Source organism: Lactuca virosa, chromosome 8, assembly GCF_052849685.1.
Source record: "Lactuca virosa cultivar CGN04683 chromosome 8, Lactuca_virosa_CGN04683_v6, whole genome shotgun sequence".
Taxonomy (NCBI): Eukaryota; Viridiplantae; Streptophyta; class Magnoliopsida; order Asterales; family Asteraceae; genus Lactuca; species Lactuca virosa.
The window spans coordinates 326050862-326072179 of NC_136433.1; positions in this window are offsets into that span (position 1 = coordinate 326050862).

Consider the following 21318-nt stretch of genomic DNA (forward strand, 5'->3'; position numbering starts at 1 on the left):
TCATAACTTCTTCGTTATAAGTCGGATTTCGTCGTTCTTTATATCTCCAGAATCTTTGTAACGACTACTTCAACTTTCTTCAAAGATAATGGGTCTAATTTTCATTCTGTTTTTTACGCATATTTTTATTATTATTTTATTATATCGGTATAAGCACATATGTTGCACATAAATCACATAAATCACATAATACTCAAACAATTCTTCTTCATTACTTCAAAATAGGTTACAATTCTTGAACCTAACTATTACATCATTATAATAATGCTTAGCCAGAAACGCAGGCATTATAATTTTCTCCCCTTTAGGATGATTCCGTATCGAAATCATGCATCATCAAACATATGTGGATATCGACTCATCATGTAACTCTCTGTCTCCCAGGTGAGGTTCGGCCCATTCGAGTGTTTCCATCATACTAGCACAAATTCGACCATCTTGCATTGCAATTTCTTCGTATTACGGTTAACAATTGCTTTAGGCTTTTCGATTAACCTCTTATCATCATCAATCCTTAACTCTGAAAGTGGCATTATATCGGGAACTTCTCCCGTAAACTTCCTCAAATAACACACATGGAAGGTGTCATGAATACCATCCAGTTCTTCTAGAAATTCCAGCATGTAGGCTTGTTCCCAATCCTCTGAAGAACCTTGAATGGCCCAATAAATCTGGGACTCAACTCTCTTTCCAAATCTTATAAGTCCCTTCCACGGCGAGACTTTGAGCAACAACGAATCCCCAACTTCGAATGTCATTGGTCGTCGCTTCTTGTCAGCATAGCTCTTTTGGCAATCCTGAGCTGCTAACATTCTTTCTCTAATCACCTTTAGCTTTTCAGCAGTCTGATGGACAATTTCGGGACCCATAAACTGCTTTTATCCCGCCTCAAGCCAACAAGATGGTGTACGACACTTCTGTCCGTACAAGGATTGATAAGGTGCCATATTAATACTTGAATGGTAACTATTGTTGTAGGAAAACTCTACCAGGGATAAATGCTCATCCCATTTACCTTGAAATTCTAGGGTACATGCTCTTAACATATCTTCTAGTGTTTAAATTGTCCTTTCACTATGACCATCAGTGTATGGATGGTAGGCTATACTTAAACACAACTTCATACCCATTTCCTCTTGTAGACTCTTTCAAAATCTTGATGTGAAACGACTGTCACGATCCGATACAATCATTGAGGGAACACCGTGAAGTCTTACTTTCTCCTTCACGTAGGCATTTGCAAGCTTATCCATAGAACATCTCTCATTGGCTGCTATGAAGTGTGCACTCTTTGTGAACCGATCCACAACTACCCAAATCATGTCATGACCGTTACTCGTCCTGGGTAATTTAGTCACAAAATCCATGGTGATGTCTTCCCATTTACCTGTGGGTACAGGTAAATGTTCTAAACTCCCATATGGTTTCTGATGTTGTGCTTTAACTCTTGCACATGTTACACACTCTTCCACACATTTGCAACATCGAGCTTCATCGTCGGCCACCAGTAGTAAGGTTTCAGATCCCTATACATCTTAGTATTGTTGGGATAAATCGAGTATATGGTCTTGTGAGCTTCTTCCATCAGAAGATCCCTTATTCCTCCCATATTAGGCACCCAAATCCTGTTTTGGAATACCTTCAATCCCATATTAGGCACCCAAATCCTGTTTTGTGAACTTCTATTCTTAACGCTCTTGGCCTCTTTCTTTCCATGTTTACTTTTCGACTTAGAGCATCAGCTACGACATTTGCTTTACGAGGGTGGTAAAGTATCTCATAGTCGTAATCCTTGAGTAATTCTAGCCAGCGTCGTTGTCTCATATTTAATTCCTTTTGATCAAAGAGATACTAGAGACTTTTATGATCAGTGAAGAGTTTGCACTTTGTGCCATAGATATAATGTCTCCATATCTTTAATGCGAATACTACCGTTGCCAACTACCGATCATGAGTGGGGTAGTTCTTTTCATTCTCTTTCAATTGTCGAGATGCGTATGCTATCACCTTATCTCTCTGGGTCAGAACACAACCTAACCCAACTCCAGATGCATCGCTATAGACTGCGAAGTCTTCAACTCCGTCAGGTAAAGAAAGAATCGGTACTTCACCCAACTTTTTATTTAATTTATCGAATGCTTCATCATGTTTCTCACTCGACGTATATATAGCTTCCTTATGGGTCAAAGCTGTTAATGGGGAAGCTATTGAAGAAAAGCCTTGGATAAACCTTTGGTAATATCCACCTAATCCCAGAAAGCTTCGAATCTCAGTGGGAATTTTTGGTCGTTCCCATTTAATCACAGCTTCAATCTTTTTTGGATCAACCATTATTCTTTCCTGCTTAACCACATGACCCAAGAATTGGACTTCTCGAATCTAAAAATCACATTTGGAGAACTTTGCGTATAGCTTCTCCTTCTTCAAAACTTCTAACACTTCTCGCAAGTGCTATCCATGCTCTTGATGGCTCTTTGAGTAAATTAGAATGTCATCTATGAACACTATTACGGATTTATCAAGGAATGGTTAACAATCCATGTTCATCAAATCCATAAATATTGTTGGAGCATTGGTTATTCCAAATGACATAGCCAAGAACGCATAGTGTCCGTATGTCGTTTTGAATGCGTTCTTCTCGATATCTTGCTCTCTCACCTTCATTTGATGATATCCTGACCTAAGATCAATCTTTGACAAATAGCTTGAACCTTACATCTAATCAAACAGGTCATCAATCCTTGGCAATGGATACTTATTCTTTACCATTGCCTTGTTTAGTTCTCTATAGTCTATGCATATTCTCATCCTCCCATCCTTCTTTTTCCCGAATAACACTAGAGCTCCCCAGGGTGAAGAACTAGGTCTAATGAAACCATTGTCCAACAACTCATGAAGTTGCATCATAATCTCCTTCATCTCTATCGGTGCTAACCGGTATGGTGCTTTCGCTATTGGTGTCGATCCAGGCAACAAGTCTATTCGAAACTCTACTTGTCTATCAGGGGGAAATCCAAGAAAATCTTCAAGAAAGACTTACAGATAGTCACACACCACTGGTATTCTTTGCATTTCTTTCTTTTACTTCTTTGTTTCGATCACAAATCCCAAGTATGATGTGCATCCTCTAGACAAACATTTTCTGGCTTTCATCTAGGAAATGATTCCAGAATTTACTCTACGTTTGTCCCCGTACACCATAAACGACTCTTTTCCAGGTGGGTTTACTCTCACCATCTTTTTTCTACATAGTATCGTGGCATCGTTCGCACTAAGCCAATCTGTTCCTAGTACAATGTCGAAACCGTTCAACTCAATGGGTAACAACTCCTCGTGGAATTTATTCCCGTTCAAGTCGATGGCGACGTTCTTAATGTAATCGCTAACATGTATGAATTTTCCACTAGAAACTTCTACAACTAGAGCATTATTAAGTTTATTTACAGGCAATGCTAGTCTTCCACCAAATTTATGCGATATAAAGGAGTAAGTAGCTCCCGAATTAAACAATATATTGGCAGGCAATCCATTTACAAGAAAGGTACCTGAAGTGACATCTTCTTCATCCCTTGTTGCTTCCAGGGTCATCTAGAATGCTCTTGTATTTGGCCTTGGTGGAACATTAGGCCTTGCCGCCTCTTTTTTTCGAGTAGTCCCTGGAAATATGCCCTTCTTCATTACATCCGTAACACACCCTCTTGTTGGATGTACACTCATTAGCGTAATGCCCAATCTTTCCACACGAAATAAGTCACCTCCTCGCTACATTTTCCAATGTATTTCTTTTTGCACTTCTCACACCATTTTGCTTGACCTCCTCCTCCCCCAAACTTCTTAGAACCAGACTTTGAGAACCTGCTTTTTTGTTGAACCTTGAAGATCCCTCAAATTTCCTCTTCTCGCCAACTTCAACCTTGTTGCTTGTTCTGTCTTTGATCATTTCTTCAACAGACTTAGCAGCCCAGATGGCCGCCTCAAGAGTTGGTGTTTGGCGTACTGGCACAGTGTACTCCCATTGTAGTCCCTTCGTATACTTATCGATTTTTGTTAGCTCATCAGGGACAATGTGCAAAGCAAACTCTATCTTTTACGTGAAGGCATTGGTATACTTATCAATCGACATGTTGCCCTTTTTCAACGTCGAAAATTTGTTCTCTAGTTCTAGCATGTTTTGGGCTGAGCAGAACTTGCGTTTAGAGTGTACCAAGAATTCTGCCCAAGTCAGTTATAGTGGCTCATTGGGGCTTATGGTCTTTCCCAAAGTGTTCCACCAACGAACAGCCCCACCCCTAAACTGGCGCACAACATAAGTGGTTTGTAGCTTGTCTTTGCAACCACATGTTATGAAAGCTAGCTCCATCTCAGAGATCCAGTCCATGACTCCGATTGGATCTTCTTTCCCAGTAAAAGTTTATGGTTTGCAAGTCGTAAAGTATTTATACTTGCATACGTTCCTTTCAATTCCTACATTTTGGTTATTTCTTCTCATCACTTGTGGTTCGGGGTTCGGCTTGACTAACGGTTCTACTATAGTTTCCTTCTTCTGATTGTCCCTCATTCAGTTCAGGTTTCACAACTGGTACATTAGGTTCATCCCTATTAAGCAACATTGGCCTCATCTCCTCCCTTTTTCGGCCATCATAGCCTGAATCATTGATTGGACTCCTGCCATCGTGATTGGCTCGACTGCAGCTGCTACTTCTGGTGCACGCTCAATCACTTGTAGCTCAGGCTGTAGGTTTCCATTAGCGTTCCGTAATCCACTGCGAGTTCTCACCATGACGATCTATACACCAAAGCAGGTGAATTTAGATCTTTATTTATGATAGACGTTTAAATCCTCCTTGTCACTCTGAAAACTTACATGCCAGTTCTAATACCGTAATTAGACGTTTAGAAATCTGAACACATAAAGTTTCCAGATCCGGTCGGCAATAGACCATAGATCCGAGAAAATAATAGCATCATAAGGCATTTTATAGTTATACATAAATCATTTAGCACATAAAAGCAATTTAGGCATCTTTCCTAAAATAAGCTAGTGCTCGTGTCTATTCAGGTATATTTCCTAAATATAGCAGACACTCATCTCAAAATCATCGCTTAGCATTCTAAGTTTAAGTCTAGAAATCCTACAAATTCCTAGTTCGCTAAAACTAATGCTCTGATACCAACTGTGACATCCCCAATTTCACAGCCAAAAAAGACCGATTTGTTATGTTTTATTTAAAAATCAGAGTATCTTTTTGAAGAATAATATTGCGGAATTTCTTCACAAAATATGATAAAAATATTATCAAAGCATTTCCGAAGAAATGTATTTTAATTATATTAAAAACGTTGGGATGTCATCGTCAATATACTGCATAAGCATAAACAGAAATAGTACAGGCCTTACAAACATCTATTATTCTAACGACCTATAATCCATAGATTTCTCATCTGATCATCACTTGTGCTCTTATGCCACTACCAGTAATATAAGAAACTGAGTGGGTCAGGCATGGGAGCCTGGTGAGCACATAGGGTTTTCAACCCACAATAATTAAATTCTTTATTTTCAACAAATCATTCAACCCGATTACCCGTTCCCGTTATCATCACTTTCTGTCCCTAAAGTTGTTGGATTAATGTCTAAGTCCATAACTATATTTGGTATGTACTTGACCCGACCCGGCATGGTCCATTTGGGTTACATTTCACCGGCACAATTTATATCGATAGTCTTTTGAGAATAGTATATTTATGATTTATATTAATACATTATAAGTTCTAATATATTAATATGGAATCATATTATTTAATTAGTATTGATCAAGAATTAATTTAGAATTAATTAAGTGATCAAAAAGAACTAATTAAATATGGACTCTTATATATATGGAATGGGCCAAGTTCATTTAGGTTGGGCTAAGCTTTCATGGATGGTCCATGGAGCTTTTAACCCATGGATCCTATGTAAATGAAAGGTCATGGGTATTAGGGTTTACATGGATGTAACCCTAATCCTCCATAATATATAAAGGGGTCCTTGGCTCACAAAATTGACACAAGTGTGTGAAAATAAGAGTGGGCCGATTTTAGTGTGCATACATATTCTCTCAAGTTCTTCCAAGGTGTTTTGGTGATTTGTGATTCCATTTGAGGCTTCCACACTATTGGGGCTAAGCTCTTAAAGCTTGAAGACATCAAGCTACATCAAAAGGTATGTCATCTAACTAGAACTTTGTAGTATAGGTGCTTCATAATGTGCTAGTTTGGATAAAACCTTAGAATAGTTAATATTTGCACGTATAATAGAGAAAACATTGATCCAAGGTTTATAGGGTTGCATGTACACCATAGGAGTGTTAGAATGCCTAAAACCCAACAGTGGTATCAGAGCCATGGGTTGTTTTCTGTTATATTGATGCAAATGTTTTATTTTCAAGTTGAAAAAAAAAGGAAAAAAAAACATGACGTTTGTCAAATTTTAAGATAATTACTTCTTTTGTGAAAAACGAATTATTTGTAAAATTTGAATCATTTGTTATATGAGTTGAATTAGGTCAAATTTAGTAAAAGATAAAATGATATGATTATTTTATTAGTTTTAAAAGTTTGATCTAAATGTTTTAAGGAGTTACATATTTTGTCATAAAATTTTGGAGCTCAAAAGTTTTTTTAAAAGTTGTGATCTTAAGGGTTTTTGAAACTTCCGTAAGTTATGGATATGAAAGTTTTTTTTTAAAAAAAAAATTTGATTCAAAGTTTTTATGGAGTTACAAAATTTGGTGTTAATGTTTTAAAGAATTCCATAACTTGTTCTTAAGTTATGGAACATGGAAAGTTTCATCATAAAACACCATTAATTCCATAAGTTATGGAATCCAAAGGTTTTCAAGAATTACAAAACTTGCCCTCAAGTTTTGGAATTTGAGAAAAGTTTTTTATGAAAAAAAAAGAATTGAATTCTAAAACTCTTGGGTTCATAACTTAAACAATTAATTAAATGGTTTTAATTTTGAGTTTAATAATTGGAATTATGATGTTTTGTTGAATAGTTCAAATTAACTCTTATGGACTTTATTAATAGTTAATTAAAGCGTTTAATTAAAAGAGTATTATTAATCCATAAATATATGGTTTGAGTTTAATTAAATTAAAAGTCTAGTTTAATTAATAGATTAAACCACCAAGTATTTTAAATGTCTAAAATACACCCTTATACTATTATAATATTAAAAGTTTAATATATTATATGTATAAGAGCAAGTCGTCTTACCATTAGTAGGCCTCATTCACGAAGCCGGTCTATAAGGGGGGTATAAGGTTACTGCCTATAAAATGACAGTTTAATGGGTGTCCACTCTCACTCACCGCTTCCTTGACCGGTGGAGGGTCGTTAGCCGAACAGGTAGGACAAGGACTATAATTATCCCTTCATTATAAGTATAATGATAAATACTCAGTAACTAAACACTTATAAATTCCCAATCTTAGTTACTTAGGAAAATGTGAATAAGGTGCTAATCCATGAAATTACACTTTGCACTTTGTTTAAGCTGTTAGTGGAGCGTGTGTGGTTAACCGGCACACTAACCTGGACTTAACAAGGTAGGCAAAGGGTAACTTAATGTTTATCATAGTATCGTTGGAGCGTGTGTGGTTAACCGGCACATCGATTGAGGGGTAAATATTAAGGGTACGAAGTATATTTGCATGGTTACTTCACACCTTGTTTTGTGATCCTCGGCATCCCAGTCACAAAACCTGAAGGGCACACTCGAGATTGAAACATGCCATTGAAAAGTTCAATGAATCTCAAAAGAATCTAGGAGTTTCAAAACCAATTAAAACCTAATAATACATTTCGTTTATCTTGGTGGAAATTGGTGAATCGTCATTCACCTACCTTCAAATATTTTATAGCTTGGATTACGGCATCCCTCTTCCAAGTTATAAAATAGTTTGTTGGGTCCTAGCCTTAATATATCATATTGGGTGTTATATTAAGGACTTAAATCAACTTTACGTGAATTTCTCCCATTGTTGATATCTGGTTTAGACAACAATGATCTTCCCAAACCGAGCTTTCCTAATGAATATGACTTCCCGAGTTTGGCTCATGGAAGTCATACTTCTCTTCCTCCACCTCCTCCGAATATTCTCCCTAACCCACAAGTTCAAGGTCACTCAAGCCCTAATGGCAAGCAAGGTCTATGTGTGATCACATCTTAGAGATGAAGTCACATATTGACAAGCCGGGAGAGTTGGGTGTCAAAGTCTTGAGAAAGTTGGATGTTCAATCACTTTCTAAGTCACATAGTGAGTTCCTTTGGGACTACTATGAAACAGACTATGACATGAACCTTAATGATCATATCTATTTGCTTGGTGCTGCTGAATCAGCAATGATTTGGAACGATAGTAAAGCAAATTTGATTAGAAGATCAACTTCCAAAAAAACTTTATGGACAGTGACAATGGTGACACTGGAAATCCAGAAAAAGCATTCTCTTCCCAATGGAAAGGGATTGGCCATAGTCAACCCGGTTGACCAAATGGTAAAGAGAAAGGCTAAGTATGAGATAGTCCCATTACCAAAGGGTCCATCTGTTTAATTTGCCAAAGGAAGTGGCGTTGATTGCAAAGCTGCCAAATTTACCTAAGGATGTTAAAGTCAATAAGTTTGACTCTACATCAGGTAGAGCCCATTATCTAACTCTGTTAAGTTCTATTCTGTGATCCTCATTACATGATGTGACTGGGTCACATGTTGATGTTTTAAGAATCAAAGAATAGAGAGAAATCTTAAAGGAAGTATATGCTGATTCTGATCGCGAAGGTGGATTTCGATCGCATCATAATTTTGAGCAGTTGCTTAAGAAGTTATGATATATTGCTAAGGAATAGATAACAACAATTTTCCATGTGGATTGTAAGGATAAGTTTTTCCGCAAAGTTTTAAAATAAAAGAAAATTGTTTAATTTTATTTATTTGAAGTATCCTTACAATGGCATTTGTGGAAAATTGTTGCTTATATGATTCCACTGACAGCAATATTGGAAAATGGATTTGATTCTTTCATTTGTGGTAGTGTCTAAATTTACCAAATCAGGAAAGTTCCTCATCACCCAAGTTTCAATTGGACCGAAACTTGGAATCATGCAAGTTGAATAGTATGATGAATGAGAACTTTCAAGCATTGGAAAATCAAGACTAATTACTTGTTCACATGGATGTGTGAGTCAAGTGAAGGACTAAAGGGATCGAGTACACATTCTTGTGTACTGGTCATGTCCACCACAAAGCTCGTTAAGACTATTTGATTTACTAAAGTTTAGTAAATATGCTTATACTTACAAGTTTAAGTATAATTCTGAAACATTGGAAAAGTCTCAATGTATGGCAGAACGAATGAGAAGAATCAAATTAGGCAGAAAGATAAAAGTTTTCTCAAATCTGAAAGATGGGAGAGTACTTTAGTATCATGTTTTGTGATCATATTAATGATTTAAGAACCACATCACAATTGTTCTTCTAAGTACATCTTAGTGCATTCTTATGACTAAGAAAAAGGAGTCATGAATTGTTGAAATGGTTAAATCAAGGAGATGAGTCATACTTCGTTCCAAAACAATTCTTAAAGTCATACTCCAAGATTGTAACTTGAGTGACATATCTTAAAGAAAGGTTTAAAACACTTGTCAAATGTAAGAGTAAAAGTGTCCTACTCTTGCACATTTGAAATTGGTAAGTTGTGATGTTTTGGATAAAACAAAGACCAACTAAGGCCAATTGTGTGAAGTGTTTGTCTTGATAAAGAATCCGCACTATCTCTTGAATATTTGGCAAGATAGTCTTATATGTCAAGAGGATAGTGGGAGTCTTAAAGATCCTAAAAAGAATTTCAAGAACTAATCAAGAATAAAACCTGAGGTTCTTCACTAGCACACGACTTCAGGTTTATAACCTATCGTGTTGACATATTCTGTGCCCATTCCAGTTAAAGTTGGATTTGCATAGGAGTTCTGAAAGTTCTCAATTGGTTGCATAACAACTTGGAAGCAATGGCAGGCCCTGTACTGCCAGGTAGCAAGAAGTTAAGATTGCATAAGTTCAGTCCATATGAGTTTGGATTTGTCATTATCCTTGTCTTGTGACTATGGTTTTGAAGATTCACATGGATAAGAACACATACACCATAAAATCTAAGGGTCATAAGGTTTCTCTACGATTCATGCAAATGATGGTGAGGAAACACTTCCACCAAGTAGATTTGAAGCAGATGGCAAAAGGTCTAAACAATTGAGACTATGATTACGACATCCCTTTTCATAGTTCTGAAATTGTTTTGACACACATGCATGCTATCTAAGGAAAGGTGTATGATTTTGATAAAGTTTTATCAAAACATCTCGTATCAGAAATCTGAACTTTGGTAAGAAAGTCAATGAAGTATTGATTTCTAGAAGTCCAGTTGATTTCTAAGTACATGTCAAAGCTAGTGGGAGCATAAGTGTTATGCTAATAATCATCATGTTAGTGGGAGCATGATAACTATTGTTAGTGTTGCAAGTTAGCAATGTTAATTATAGAAAACAAAAGTTTCAATTCGTGAGGCTGCAGGGATTGAAAAAGTTGTTTTGCTATAATTAAGGGAGAGGATATACTTCATTTCAGTTCTAAAGGCTTAGATTTAGACCTTAATCATCTTTAGTCAAGAATACATATATAAATTTCATGTTGGATTGGTTCAACTTAAGGAAATTCTATATATTGCGTTCTTAAAATTTGATTATGATTACGGCATCCCTCTTCATAGTCAAATTTTGAAAACATGGCAAATAAAAATATTGTAGCAAAAGACTGGTCTAGAATCATGTCTTTATGTGAGACATCATGAATCGTGTATCATTTGCTTTGGGTACAGGATCGATTGCATGTGCTATAATATTTGTCATTTCTAAATTTTTCCAAATGCCCAGAGGCCTTAAGAAGAGAAAAGGTCTAGAATTGGATATGACTAAAATGATTAAGCAATTGTCGAGGACAATCTGAGGTTTACCAAAGATTGGTTGCTCAGGGACAGTTGGAAATATAGTGCTAATTTTGGAAGGACCATATTGACATATTCTGAAAAGAGGCATCTCTTATTCAGAAGCGACAGTCAAAATGAGAATATGGAGTTGTCTCCATAGGTGGAAGTTATCTGTGTAAGATTAGAAAACTTAATGCAGAAGCATGTCCAAAGCAATGTACTTTGAATATGAGACTTAGTTTCCATGGAGTTGATCTCCATTGGAATACCTTATAATGACTGTTGACAAGTCTTTGTGACTTTGTACATATTCATTACAGGAGGGTCAGTGCATATAAGTTTAAAATCTAAACAGATTTCGATAAATGATATGAATTTGAAATTCTCACATTTTTCGATTAGGATTTGGGAGTGTGAAATTAGAATCAATGAAATTATGTTCAATTGGTTTATTTCACAAAGTAAGGATCATAGACAAACATAGAGTGCATACTTGGTGTATGGCAAAGCTATTTTTTTAAGAAAAACATAGTGTACATGCTTGGAGCATGGGACAACTAGTGTTTTTAATTCAAGTATAAAGTTGATAAAACCGAAACAATGAATAATGACTAATCAGTATGGTGATAAATAAAAGTGTTTATTTATATTCATAGGGTTTGATACCATATTTGATTCATTTATTCTTGTGTTTCACTTTGCATGTTTTGACTTCCAGAATAACTAAGTCGCTCTTCTAGAATTATTAAGTTATTCAAACCATCCACAGTCGGTCATATGTTGGAAGTAGATATGAATCAAGACTGTCATGGGTTGGTTTGTAGAGGTCCAAGTTGGTGGACAAAGAGGTGCTACAACACTCATGAGTGCTCATAAGTTCTGAGTATTGGATTCAACCCGCACTCATTTGAATCACTTCATGGATTTTATCACGAGTGATCATGATACGATAATATCTTATATTCTTCAAACCTAGAGATATGAGTTGTTACTATGAGTTGGTTATACATTGATTGCACGAAAATGCATTTGGTAACTCAATGTTATAAAACGTGCCTTTGTGTATGATTCAACAAGTAGTAGAACAAGCCATATGAGTCGAAGTTTATCCATTCCTTTTACCTTCGGGATAAAAGCGATATCTGTGGGCCCCTCGATGATTTAGCGATGACACATGTGAGTGCTTGGCCAAGCCAGGACTGATTTGATTTGTTCAATCAGTCAGTCATCATAAATCGAAAATCGGGAAACAACAAATGGACAGAGAGAATGATTATAATCCATGTCTCAGTCCATATGATATCTAGAATGGAGGAATATATGATCCCTTATCTAATGGACAAGTCATTGACAAGGTCAGAGTTCGATAGCGTCTTTAAGAGCTACGATTGCCAGTTAGGTTTTGAAGTCATACTCAATAATAGTTTTAGACTTATCCAAGTGGGAGACTGTTGGATTAATGTCTAAGTCCATAACTATATTTGGTATGTACTTGACCCGACCCGGCATGGTCCATTTGGGTTGCACTTCACCGGCATAATTTATATGGATAGTCTTTTGAGAATAGTATATTTATGATTTATATTAATACATTATAAGTTCTAATATATTAATATGGAATCATATTATTTAATTAGTATTGATCAAGAATTAATTTAGAATTAATTAAGTGATCAAAAAGAACTAATTAAATATGGACTCTTATATATATGGAATGGGCCAAGTTCATTTAGGTTGGGCTAAGCTTTCATGGATGGTCCATGGAGCTTTTAACCCATGGATCCTATGTAAATGAAAGGTCATGGGTATTAGGGTTTACATGGATGTAACCCTAATCCTCCATAATATATAAAGGGGTCCTTGGCTCACAAAATTGACACAAGTGTGTGAAAATAAGAGTGGGCCGATTTTAGTGTGCATACATATTCTCTCAAGTTCTTCCAAGGTGTTTTGGTGATTTGTGATTCCATTTGAGGCTTCCACACTATTGGGGCTAAGCTCTTAAAGCTTGAAGACATCAAGCTACATCAAAAGGTATGTCATCTAACTAGAACTTTGTAGTATAGGTGCTTCATAATATGCTAGTTAGGATGAAACCTTGGATAGTTAATATTTGCATGTATAATAGAGAAAACATTGATCCAAGGATTATAGGGTTGCATGTACACCATAGGAGTGTTAGAATGCCTAAAACCCAACAAAAGTATCTACTTTAAGGGACCTAGCCTAAGGATTATGTTCGGGATTGACAATAATGCTCAGGGGATTCCTCAGCAATATATGTCAGTAAGGCAACCATGAGGGGGATGGAGTACACCTGGTGAACACGTAGTTCAAAAACACCTACAGGTTGCGAGCCTGTCAGCGTTCCACTGGACTGTCGAGAATAGTCCGTGGTCGTCATCTATAATCCGCTAGATGACTGGATCAACTTTAACATCAAGGTCTCTCATCATTTATCTCATCTCTCATTTTTCATCATCCTTCGTCTACCGATTTTTACCCAACATATTTATAGGTATAAAATACATATAGAGTTAATAAAACATGTATAAATCATTCATCTAACATACATATCAAGAACGCAGATAATAGACACGTATAACACGTAATTTATATTAAATACTTTATATCTATGTGTAAGATGAAAGTAACTATGCACTCACTTGTTAAAGTGACGACTCGAAATTCGGGCAGCGCTTCGCTTCTAACAATTGTCTTTTCCTTTGATGAAACCTAGTATCATTATTATTAATTCTTTGTCTAAAAATTATTGCGACTAATTATTAGTCTAGATTCATCATTCACTGAAAGTCTACTTTCATGATCTATCAAGTAAGGAACAACCAGGTAGGATCATATCGGAGGTAGGGACCGTTTGGTATACGAAGTATACTGTTTGGAAATCCCACTTTAAATACCTCACTAAATCACAGCCTAGACATTACTAACTAAGTAGATCAATCAATATAACGACTTGGAATCACTGATAAATCTTGTTTATAGGTTCATAATAATGATAATGAACTTAAACGTAAGTAGTGGCTTTCACATACGAGCTTCATTTCTTATGTTATTTATATCCATGCGTAGGTAGCGACGTGATCTACAACTTTCGTTTGGACTCTGTCGGCTACTTGTGACTTTTTTTTAAGTTATATTTTAACAGGCTTAGACATTTAAATTCCGTTAAAATTCATAACTTTGTCATTCGTCGTCCATTTTTTACTGTCTTTATATCGTTGAGCTCCTATTAACGAGATCTTCCATTCTCGTTTAGATTGTGTTGGCTAAAAATCGATTGATTGAAAATTCGATTTTCGGGTTGTATACTGCTATGCTAAATCTTGGAAAATTCATAACTTCTTCTAACGAAGTCAGATTTGGATGTTCTTTTTATGTACGTTCTCGGTTTAACATATACGACGACTTTCGAGTAGATCGCTAAGGCTAAAAAGTAGTTTATCAAAATTTCACTTTTTACGATACGCGACGCCATGCCGGTTTAGTCGCGAAACTTCGACGAGTCATAACTTCTTCGTTATAAGTCGGATTTCAGCATACTTTATATCTCCGGAATCCTTGTCACGACTACTTCAAATTTCTTCAAAGATATTGAGTCTACTTTTCATTCTATTTTTGACGCATATTTTTATTATTATTATAATATATCATTATAAGGACATATGTTGCACATAAATCACATAATACTAACATAATTCATCTCTATTACTTCAAAATAAGCTACAATTGTTGACCCTAACTATTACATCATTATAATAATTCTTAGCCAGAAATGCAGGCGTTACAATCAACTAGGAGGGTGACAGTTGCAACTTCTTCTTGATCATGTTGAGCTCCAAATGGTTCAATAAATATAATATAATATAATATATATATATATATATATATATATATATATATATATATATATATATATACATGAGGAGAAGCTTGGAGAGACACTTTCCATTTCAACACCACCAGCAGAATAAGTGGTTTAAATTACTTCATCTAAAATATTTCCTTGGTGATCAGAAGATAAGTCTTTTAGAATAGAGAGCTCATTCGACTTCACATAAATTGATTCTTCAACAATATTTCTTTTAATATTATAGACTCTGAAGGCTTTAGATATGGATGAGTATCCCATGAAGATTCCTTTGTCAAATTTTACTTGAAACTTGGAAAAGATTAAACAAGGACAACCAAGAATTTTAAAATAAGAAATGTTAGGCTTTCTACCTTTGATTACCGCATAAGCTATTTTCCAATGTATTTTGACAAGAATGGATCGATTATGTGTGTAACATGCAGCATTCACAACTTTATGCCATAATTAAATTGGAAGATCAACTTCAACAATCATCGTTCGATCAACTTTAATAAATGTGTGATTCCTTCTTTCAGCTACACCATTTTGTTCGGGAGTCCTGAAAAATGAGAAATTTTGAGAGATCTTTTTTTCTTAAATAAAAAATCTTCTAGAGTAATGTTCCTAAATTCAGACCCATGATTACTCCTCAACTACCTTACCTTTTTGTTACGCAAAACCTCAGTGCTTTTTATAAAAGATTTGATCTCTTTGGTTGTATCAGTTTATTTTGTCAAAAACATTACATATGTGAATATATAGAAGTCTTATACAATTACAAGAGAGAATCACTTCCCAACAACACTTGGAATTGGAGAAGAGCCAAATAAATCAATGTGCAGGAGAGCCAGGAGAGATTCTATTGAGGAGCATTGTTTGGATACGAAAGAGGTTTTGAGTTTCTTTCCATGTTCACAAGGTGAGAACAACTTGTATTTCACAAAACTCATCTTGGGAATACCTCTAGAAAGATCTTTATTGGCCAACTTGGAGACCGTTTTGAAGTTAAGACGAGAAAGGATTTTATGCAAGATTATAATGAATTCAATAGAGAAAATACATTTTCAAGGATTTATCTGCTAGTAACATATCTATAATGTAGATATCTTATTTCCTTTTGGAACTAAGACCCCTTATTGCAATCTATTACTATTCCTTCATTCTTGTTAAAATGAAACTCATAATCAAGATCACATAGCTGACTAATTACAATGAGTTTATACCTCATACCTTTTATATAGGAGTCCTTTTAGAACTTTGACAAAATTTTATCTTAGAGTTTCATGCCCTTTGGTGAAGTGTTTGTTGTTGTCTCCAAAATTAACACTTGTACCATCCTCTTTGACAAAGTCTTCTAGGAGAGTTCACGACCCTTTTCATTATTTTAAAGGTTTTACGAGGAGGGGGGGGATGTTGAAACAATAAATTGTAGATCGATAGATTTTAAACAGTAAAGTAAAAAAAATAACAAGAACAATGATCGAAGTTGTGCTGAATGATTAATAATCAATGCCTTATAAGAGTTCGACGTGAACTTTTATGTAAAGAGAAAGTAGGGAATCACAAAACGATTAACCCTAATACAATACATGCATGCAATATTTATAGCCTAACCCTAGCAACATAAATGCAGATGGACATGCCCAATCCGTTTAATAAAGGCTAAATACATACATAGAAAATTTGACACAACACATTTATAACCCAAAAATCTCCCCCTTTGTGTCAAATGAGAAGGAGATTCTTCATATCTGAACCTTATGAACTTTAAATAGCTTTGTCATCAAATTCAAAAGTGTGTTCCGGATTACGAGATACCATCTGATCATATCATTGAAACACTTCAGATCTTCATCACTGTTGTGTTTGCACGCCACTGTCAGTTCCATAATGTGATTCAGTGTAGTAGAAGAGTACAAATGTTTGTCTAACAAAAAGAACAAACTCTTCTGAACTTTATCTCTATTTCGTCTTTGAAATACAACGCTCCAAACCGATTTCTTGATTTTACCAAGCTTCCTTTTCTGAAAATCCTTCGTTTCTTCCTTCGGATCCACGACAGGCTTCTTCTTTAATACAGCAGCTATCTCAACATCCAGTTTAGCAACCTCGTGAATATAACAGATCAACATTATTTTAAGATGCGAGATGATAGGATCATATTTTGCTTCATCCTTGGATAAAATCTGAAACATGGAAATCCAGTCATACGGATTTAAGAATGGCAGATCAGTAAGTGTGAAATCAACTTCAAGACGACCTTCTCCCCTGTAGCCTTTAAACATGATGTTAGTGAAGTGTTCAACAGGAAAAGGGGCAAACACTTTTACAACTACGAGCTTCTGAAGACTCCACGTCTCGTACTGAGGTTGACCGTGCTTGATATCGAACGACAAGAGCATGTTATTCACATCATAGTTCGAAAGAGGTGCTTTCTCAATATGCTCGAACACTAGGAATAAGAAAGCTTTTGGAGTGAAAGGAAAATGAAGCTGCGAGTTAGCTGTGTTGTTCAGGTCAAAAGATACCGCAGGTTCTAACCAGAGAACTTCCGGATCATCTATTGCTTCATTCTAAATTCTGTCAAACGACCAAGGAGGGAAAAGATTTTTCTGAGTTTCATGAGTTACTTTTGCAAGTCTCTGCAGCTTCTTTGGCGTCTAACGCCCTTGTGTATCGCAAAATATTATCAAGTTCCTTATCTCTTTTCTTATGAACCAACTTTTCCCCTTCCGAGAGTACTTCTTATTCCTCATCATCATCATGATCCACCAGTTTTTCTTTCGTTTTATACCCCGAAGCTTCATTAACCTTCATATCTAACTTCGGTTTGTCTTCATGTTCATCAGTGGGAGTGGGTTTCGTAACTTTAGGCTCCTGGGGTTTTGATAGTTCTTTTTCTTTCATCGGTTCTTCCCCTTGTTTTGGAATAGCATTGATTCCCGAAACACCCTCAATTTGATTTAAAACAACAAAAACAGGTTGGATTTTACCTGTGAGGTGTTGGCGAACCGAAGCAGTGAGAATGGAATCATGAGTGTCAACAAGTCCTCTCAAAAATTGATTCACGTCTGAAATGCAGCTTTTGACAATTGGTCGTTCATTTTCCAGATCATCAACTCGATGGTTGGAATAGCTGAGCTTGAGAGATAGAGTTTTGTCCTTCTCAGTCTTTGTTGCGAGTTTATCCATAAGATCGTTTCCTGCAGCAAGGTCCTCCTACAGCTTCTCAATCTGGGAAACAATCGAAGCACTCATATCAGCATTGTCAACTCTGAGATCAGAACGAACCATGGAAAGAGCTGCTTTTTCATTCTGAAGGGTAGTTCCGAGACCCGCAATAGCTTTTTTTTGCAGCTTTAGTATTGCGATCTGAATAATTCCTGAATTCTTCCATGAACTTGGTAACATCATAAAGTAGTTTTTCGACTTTTTCGGTCGTATCGCGAACTGTCTTCTCGGTAACAGCCGTTTTCGAGTCAGCAAGATTCTTGGCATGCTCCTTTGTTAACATCTCGATGAGGGATTTCTGAGACTTAAGAGAATACTCGGTATTGGATGAAGACTTGGAAGACTCAGTAGAGAATCCAATTTCTCATTGAGTGTTTTGAACTGCCCTTTCGTCATAGGGGCCTCATCGTCATCACTGGCTGGATGAACAGTGGAAGGACTTAAGACAAAGTCCTAAAGATCATCTTGATCATCACCAAACATCATATCCGGATCGTCTTCCCGTAAAGGTGAAATTGGAGAAGTGTTAGGGCTAACTGTAGTACCAAAATCAAATGCCCCCGTATCAGATACGTTGACAGTCGACATCGGCATAGTGAAAAATGTGGATTTTGGTGAAGTGGTGGAATCAATGAAGACATGTGTGGTAAGAGGAATAGAAATTTGTGGCTGAGAAACACCAACAAAAGTCGTGGGTGGTAAGGGGGCAATGCTGATAGGAATTGTAATTGTGATAGCAGATGAAGTAGTGGTTGGAGAAGGTGGAGGTGGAGGAACATTAAAGAATTCATATGTCAAAGGAACAGAAGTTGAGATTGGAGACGATACCTTCGAAGTGGATTGAGTAGGAATTGGTTCTGAGACCAAAGGTGTCATAGTTGCAACTGTGTCTTCGGACTCCTTCTGAGTTTGTTCATGCCCTCGAATTTCGAAGACAGTATTGGACTCTGAATCCTCCTCAGCGACTGGAGAGGGTAACCTTGGTTTCCGAGCGAACTTCTTGACTTTCTTTTTCTGAGTTTGAACCGGCTCGGAAGGTCCAACCTTCGCTTTCCGTTTTCCTCCTTTCTTGGGTTTGTTGCCCTCCTCAAGTGTTTTTCGCGTTTCATCAGACATACGACAAACACCAGAAACAGGCTTCTTCCGGTATTCATTTACCACAACGTTATCAGCAGGAACATGCAAAAGCATGGCTTCGGGAATTGAACCAACAAAGCTAAACTTAGTGGGATCAGAGACAATGAAGTTCGATGTATGGAGCATTGGAATAGCAGCAATCACAGAATCTTCATGAACTTGAACCTGAAGACGTGTAATGGCACGCTTGACAATTACCGACCAAAAACATGCACAAGATATTTATGAATTCCTTGATGAAGAGAGAGTGCTCTGAACAAGCTGTGCCCAAAGAACAGAACCATAATCCAGGTTAATCCCATTGTAAATACCGTAGATCAACATGCAAAAGAGCTTGATGGCACTATCAGATCCAGTGACACGTTCAGAGAGCTCTTAAAGAACAAGGTGAAAAGCACATTCCACATGGGAGGAAGATTGGGCTTCCTGAACTTCGATAGTAGAGTGAAATTTTCAAGATACCCCATCTGAAAAAACATTCCGACAATCGCTAATGAAGGAATCGATTCAGGGTCAACAAGATCATCTGTAGCAGTAATCCCTATTAGTCTGCGAAATCGAGATTTGGAGATAGAGGTTTTGTGAGAATCGACCTCAAAAGTAATCATGGCTTCACTCTGTTTGTAGTTTGCAATGGAGAATGCCTTCGATAGATGAACCAACGTTACATTTTCAGCCATTGTTAGAGCTTGAGCAAGTGGAGAGTAACGAATGCATTCGACTAGCGGCTTGAGATAATCAGTGTACTTGGAAGAATCGAGATCCAAAGCCATATTCTGGTTTGGTTTGATGTTCAGCATAATGGTGGACGCGGTTTGTTTAGCAACTGAAGGAGTTTCAGACGAAGCAGCCATGGATGCAATTGGCGACGACGATGAACAGTAAGTAGAGAGAAAAGGGTTTTTCGCCTGAGAGATTTTGAAAGTGATGAGTTCAAATCAATCGTCAAAAACCTTTTATACGTTTGTGATAAGTGGAGAGAAAAATCCCGTCGTTTGACGATCCCAAATCCCAGAAAAGTAGCCTGGGATAGCGTGACAGTTGTTGTGTGTCAGACGACGTTTGAACTGACAGACGTAATGTCAAGAAAAAATCACGCACCTAATTTTGAAATCTTATCCTCATTGAACCGCCTTTTCACATCTCTCCTTTCGGAATTGGATACAAATCATCATCACCTGTGTTCGGAACAGAAAGTAACCCATCAAAATTAGGAGACCAGACTTTTGAAAAATCATATAGATTTTCGTGCAAGAGTGTGCCAACGATAAAGAAATAAATCAAAATATATATGTGGGAATCTGTGATTTCAAAATAGACATAAAAGCAGATGGATCCCAGGAAAAGATCTCTTCCTTGGGAGTCAAGAGACACTTGGAATTGCTTGTGTGGCATCCCGTTGAATTACGATAATCTATTTGTTAAGAAATAGTGAAAGGCATCTTTTCAGTAGGCTTCATGGGTGGCTATAGCTTCAACCAAATTCCAAAACCAAAAATAAGTCTGAAAGAATGGAAGAAGTACCTGTCTGACCAATGTAGTCATAAAAACAAGTATGCTTTGGAACTATTTAAGTGATTGGATAGTATAGAAATCTCAAGAAAAATAAAAACTAGATCTATTGGGAAGAAATGTCTTAGGTCGAGAACATTTCATTAAGATCTCGCAAAAATAAAAATAATGAGATTTCAAGGTACAAACCACGAGGGTTTAATTCCATCAATTCCATGGTGAAAGATCTAGAACATATGAATTGTCCACCGTCAATATAGAAATAGGATTCAGATTTTGGGTTTCACTAAAATCGTGGTAATAACAAATTTAAGGTCATAAACACAAACGTTGTATAACCATAAATCTCAGTGGTAACTGTTGAGATTCTTGAGGGTTACATTTGCGGAAGAGAAAATGATGGAGAAATTTTAAGGTGGTTCCGAAGAAGGTTTACCTCTACTATAGAAGACTGACCAAGCAGTGAACACTGAACTCAGTTGAGAAAAGTAAGGTAGCTCAATCACTTATGTGAATTTATAGCCTATTTGGGAAGAAATG